The sequence below is a fragment of the Cebus imitator genome, unplaced genomic scaffold, assembly GCF_001604975.1.
Source record: "Cebus imitator isolate Cc_AM_T3 unplaced genomic scaffold, Cebus_imitator-1.0 Scaffold84, whole genome shotgun sequence".
Lineage (NCBI taxonomy): Eukaryota > Metazoa > Chordata > Mammalia > Primates > Cebidae > Cebus > Cebus imitator.
In genome coordinates, this window is record NW_016107399.1 from 53,888 (window position 1) to 60,295 (window position 6,408).

A 6,408-nucleotide genomic window follows, 5' to 3' on the forward strand; every position below is an offset into this window, starting at 1 on the left:
TTATTAATTATAACAAATGTTACAAATGGTCATTATTCTAGGTCAAAATATTGATAATAGGGGAAACTATGGGAGGGATTGAGGGGATGGATGAATGGAAGTCTGCGTTCTATCTGCTCAGTTATCCTATAAATCTGCCAAAATATCTATTAATGTTTTATAATAATCTACTGCCCATTTCTACCAACTTAGTTGCAGACTTTTCATCTGAAAAAATTTCATTTTGTTTTGTCCTTGTATTTTCTGTTCTCCTCCTTGTTCATGTATCATTAAAAGCAGCTTAGTTACGTACTTTAATCCTATCTCTTAACAAGCCATGCCCAAAGGGTCTTAGCTTCCTTCCCCAAATATTTATCAGAGTATTTTCTTAAACCAAGACTGTAACTCCCTAACAAAAGTATTAGTGCCAGCTGAAAAGATATTTTTTCACCCTGCTACATAGGTATGCTAACACTCGGCCCTGACAAACTGATGAAGTGTGACTTCGATGACTTAAGAACAAGTAATACTGGCTATGTCATCAAATGAGCAAAATTGGGAAATTGGATGACCAGACCTGGTTTACCTGTTTGAAGGTTTATTAAATGTTCAAATTTTTCTACCTTTCCATTCTTTCTTTTCCTTTCTGGTAGCCATTCTTTTTTCTCAGCAATATTCTTTTTATTCAGTTTGCTTTGAATAACAGTTAAGCTGTTCTTCCTATAGAGTAGCCATTCTTTATTTCGTTACTTTCTTAATAAACTTGTTTTCACATAAAAACAATAATAAAAGGTCAGGTGTGGTGGCTTATACCTATAATTCCAGAACTTTGGGAGGCTGAGGCAGGTGGACCACTTGAGCCCAGGAGTTCGAGACCAGCCTGGGCAAAATAGCAAGACTCTGTCTCTATTTAAAAAGAAAAAAAAAGTTAAGATAATAGTCACTAGAAGATTCCTTGAATAGATGCTTGACTATCTTCATACCTCAATTAATGTGGCCGTTGTTTCTCTTGTTAAAAAAATTGTATATATATATTTTTATTGACAAAATTATATATTTTTATCGTGTGAAGCATGATGTTTGGAACTATATAGTGGACTCAAGCAAATTAACATATGCATTAACTTATATATTTGCCACTTTTTATTGTAAGAACACTTAAAATCTACTCTCAGCAATTTTCAAAATGCATTGGTATTTGCTACAGTCATGATGTACAATAAATCTCTTGAATCTATTTTTCTTATCTAACTGAAATTCTGTATCCTTTAACCAACATCTCCCAATCTTGCACTCTCCCACCTGCAGCCCTTGATATTCACCATTCTACTTCTATGAGATCAACTTTTTTAGATTTCACACCTAAGTGGGGTCATACATTTGTCCTTCTGTGCCTGGCTTATTTCTTTCTTTCTTTCTTTCTTTCTTTTTCTTTTTAAAAACTTCAATAGGTTTTTGGGGAACAGGGGGTGTTTGCTTACATGAATGAGTTCTTTAGTGATGATTTCTGAGATTTTGGTGTACCCATTACCCAAGCAGTGTACACTGTATCCAATGTGTAGTCTTTTATCCCTCACAACCCCCCGCCCTTTCACCTGAGTCCCGAAGGTTCATCGTATCATTCTTATGCCTTTGCATCCTCACAGCTTAGCTCCCACTTATGAGTGAGAACGTACAATGTTTGGCTTGCCATTCCTGAGTTATTTCACTTAGAATAATGATCTCTGATTCCATCCAGATTGCAGAAAATGCCATTATTTCATTCCTTTTTGTGATTGAGTAGTATTCTGTGGTGTATATACACCACAATTTCTTTATCCACTCATTGATTGATGGGCACTTTGGCTGGTTCCATATATTTGCAATTGAGAATTGTGCTGCCATAGACATGCATTTGCAAGTATCTTTTTCGTATAATGACTTATTTTCCTCTTAGTAGATACCCAGTAGTGGGATTGCTGGATTAAATGGTAGTTCTACTTTTAGTTCTTTAAGGAATCTCCACACCGTTTTCCATAGTGCTTTGAGAATTGTTTATTCACGTCCTTAGCCCACTTTTTGATGGGATTGTTTGTTTTTTTCTTGCTGATATATTTGAATTCCCTGTAGATTCTGGGTATTAATCCTTTTGTCAGATGTATAGATTGTGAAGATTTTCTCCCACTCTGTGGGTTGTCTATGTATTCTGCTGATTGTTTCTTCTGCTGTGCAGAAGCTTTTTAGTTGAATTAAGTTCCATCTATTTATTTGTGTTTTTGTTCCATTTGCTTTTCGGTTCTTGGTCTTGAAGTCTTTAACTAAACTGTAACTAGAAGGGTTTTTCTGGTGTCATCTTCTGGAATTTTTATGGTTTCAGGTTTTAGATTTAAGTCCTTGTTTCCTCTTGAGTTGATTTTTGTCTAAGGTGAGCAATGAATATCCAGATTCATTCTTCTACATGTGGCTTGCCAACTTTCTCAGCACCATTTGTTGAATAGGGTGTCTTTCCCCCACTTTATTTTTTTGTTTGCTTTGCCAAAGATCAGTTGGCTGTAAGTATTTGGATTTCTTTCTGGGTTCTCTATTCTGTTCCATTGGTCTATGTGCCTATTTTTATACCAGTGTCATGCTGTTTTGGTGACTATGACCTTATCATATAGTTTGAAGTCAGGTAATGTGATGCCTCCAGATTTGTTCTTTTTGCTTAGTCTTGCTTTGGCTCTGAGGTTTCTTCTTTTGGTTCCATATGAATTTTAGAATTGTTTTTTCTATTTCTGTGATGAATGATGGTGGTATTTTGATGAAAATTATCATATAGTTTGAAGTCAGGTAATGTAATGCCTCCAGAATTTGTTCTTTTTGCTTAGTCTTGCTTTGGCTCTGAGGGTTCTATTTTTGGTTCCATATGAATTTTGGAATTGTCTTTTCTATTTCTGTGAAGAATGATGGTGGTATTTTGATGGGAATTATCATATAGTTTGAAGTCAGGTAATGTAATGCCTCCAGATTTGTTCTTTTTGCTTAATTTTGCTTTGGTTCTTAGGGCTCTTTTTTGATTCCGTATGAATTTTAGAATTGTGTTTTCTATTTCTGTGGTGAATGATGGTGGTATTTTGATGGGAATTGCGTTGAATTTTTAGATTGCTTTTGGCAGTATGGTTATTTTCACAATATTGACTCTACCTATCTATGAGCATGGGATGTGTTTCCATTTGTTTGTGTTGTCTCTTATTTCTTTCAAAAGTGTTTTATAGTATTCCTTGTAGAGGTCTTTCAACTCCTTGGTTAGGTATATTCCTAAGTATTTGATTTTTGGAGCTATTGTAAAAAGGGATTGAGTTCCTGATTTGATTCTCAGCTTGGTGTATAGAAGAGCTACTGGTTTGTATACATTAATTTTGTATCCTGAATCTTTGTTGAATTCAGGTATTAGTTCTAGGAGCTTTTTGGAGGTAAGGTGTAAAAAAACCTTTGTTTTGTCATTTTACCAAAATTATTTTTCTGGTTCCTTCTCATTTGGGTAGACTGTGTCAGAGAGAAGATCTGGGACCCAAGGGCTGCTGTTCAGATTCTTTTGTCCCACAGCATTCTCCTTTGATGTAGTGTTCTCCTCCTTCCCCTAGGGATGCGACTTCCTGAGAGCCAAATTGTACTGATTGTTATTTCTCTTCTAGATCTAGCCACCCAGCAGAGCTACTGGTTTCTGGGCTGGTACTGAGGGCTGTCTGCACAGAGTTCTGTGATGTGAACCATTTTCAGATATCTCAGCCATGAATATCACCTGCTTCAGTAGAGGTGGCAAGGGAGTGAATGGAGTCTGTGAGGGCGCTCAGTTATGGTTTTGTTTATTGCACTAGTTTTTGTGTGGGTTGTCTTCCTGACAGGAAGTAGCACTTTCAGGAGACCATCAGCCATGGGCGTATAGGGAGGATCAGGACGTGGGTGGAGGCCTGGAGCTCCCAAGAGATTATGTCCTTTGTCTTTGGCTACCAGGTAGGTAAAGACCATCAGGTGTGTGTGTGGTGGGGACAGGGTTAGGTGTGTCTGAGCTTAGACTCTTTTCGGGTGGGGCTTGCTGTGGCCGCTGAGGTGGGTGGAGCTGTGGTGATGAGGCCAATGGTGTTCCCAGTGGGATTATGGCTGCCTCTGCTGTGTCATTCAGGTGGCCAGGGAAGTCAGCTGTTACAGGCCTCACCCAGCTCCCACATAGCCTAAAAGACCGGTTTCACTCCCACCATGCCCTTCACCCCAACAGTACCAGGATTATTTCCAGGCAGTGGGTGAGCAGGACTGAGAACTTGCCCCAGGTTACCAGCCTCCTGGCTGAGAAATCAAGCAGGGGGCTTTCAGATTTCACACCTTTCTGCCTGCTGCGGCTTCTGTGCTGTGTCTGCACTCCTGATTCACCCCTCTCCTGAGTTCTGTCCAGGAAACTCCATGTTTGGTCAAATTATTACAAAGTTTAGTTGGACGTTTCCTTTTCCCTGTGGTCTTTCCCAGTTTTTCTGGCAACGCTCCCCAAGGACATCTGCAAGACAAAGTCAGAAATGGCTTCCCTAGGGACAGAGAGAGCCCGCAGGGCTCTTCCCACTGCTTCCTCCACCCCTGAATTTCGCTTGGATCTCAAAACTTGTCTCAGCTCCAAGTAAGGTTAAGTCCTTCTCCCACCATCTGGACCTTCAGGTTCCTCAGTGAGGGTGTGTTGGGGCACAGACGATTCCCCTTTTACACTTTAGGCGCTCACAGTCTTTCAGCCATCTCTCAGGGCCTGCAGGAGCAATTTACTTCCTTCAAAGGGTTTATGAATTCTCTTGGCTTTCCTGGCATGTTCCTATGTAGTTCTTGGAGTGAAAGTTCATGATATGAGTCTCCACACGCTGATCTGTCTGTCTGAGTGGTAGCTGCAATTTAGTCCTGCCTCCTATTCACCATTTCCCCCAATTTCTCCCCATTGGCTTATTTCATTTAAACATAGTATCTTCTAGGTTCATCCATGTTGCAAATACAAAGTTGTCTTTCTTTTTAAGCCTGTGCAGTATTCTATATATGTGTGTGTGTGTGCGCGCACATTATATGTGTGTATATATATATGGCATATTTTCTTTATCCATTCATCTCTTGATGGAGAGTTAGACTGATTCTGTATCTTGGCTATTGTGAATAATGCTGCAGTGACTATGGTGGGTGCAGATATCTCTTCAACATGCTGATTTCTTTTGGATATATACCTAGTAGTAAGATTTCTGGATCATATGTCAGCACTTGCTTTCATTTTTTTTGTTGTTGTTGTTGTTGAGACAAAGTCTCACTCTGTCACCCAGGCTGAAGTGCAGTGGCATGATCTTGGCTCACTGCAACCTCCACCTCCCAGATTCAGGCAATTCTCCTGCCTCAGCATCCTGAGTAGCTGGGATTACAGGCGTGTGCCACCACACCCAGCTAATTTTTGTATTTTTAGTAGAGACAAGGTTTCACCATGTTGGTCAGGCTGGTCTCAAACTCCTGACCTCGTGATCCACCCACCTTGGCCTCCCAAAGTGCTGGGATTACAGGTATGAGCCACCGCGCCCTGCCACTTTCATCTTTTTAAAGTAGCCATTCTAACAGGTGTGAGGTGATGCCTTACTATGGTTTTAATTTGCATTTCCCTGATGATTAATGATGTTGAGCTTTTTTTTTCATATAGCTGTTGGTCATCTGCTGGTCTTTTTTAGAGAAATGTCTATTTGGGTCCTTTGCTTAATTTTTATTAGTTTTTATTTCTGTGTAGTTGTTTTTGAGTTTCTTGTATATTTTGGATGTTAACTTTTCATCATCAGCAGTATGATTTACAAATATTTTCTCCCATCCCGTACGTAGTCTCTTCACTCAGTTAAAGCTTTTTAGTTACTCTGGAAGCTTTTTAGTTTGACATAATTCCATTTGTCTATTTTTTCTTTTGTTGTCTGTGCTTTTGAGGTCATAACCAAAAAAATTATTCTCCAGACTGATATCATAAAACTTTTAAAAACATGTTTTCTTCTGGTAGTTTTACAGTTTCAGGTCTTAACATTTAGGTCTATAATCTATTTTGAGTTAATTTTTGTATATAGTGTGAGATAAGAATCTAATTTTACTCTTCTTAATGAAGATATCCTGTTTTACCAAAACCAATGATTAAAAGCACTGTTGTGTCTCCATTGTGTGTTTTGGTATCTTTGTTGCAAATTAATTGACTAAATTAATGTGTATATTTATTTCTCAGCTTTCTACTGTTCTCCATTGATCAATGTGTCTGTTTTTATGCCACTGTTATGCTGTTTTCATTACAATAGCATTATAATATACTTTGAAATCAGGGGGTGTGATGCCTCCAGCTTTCTTCTTTTTGCTCATAATTGTTTTGACTGTGTAGAGGTCCGTTGTGATTCCCTACACAGTTTACAATTGTTTTTCTATTTCTGGGAAAAA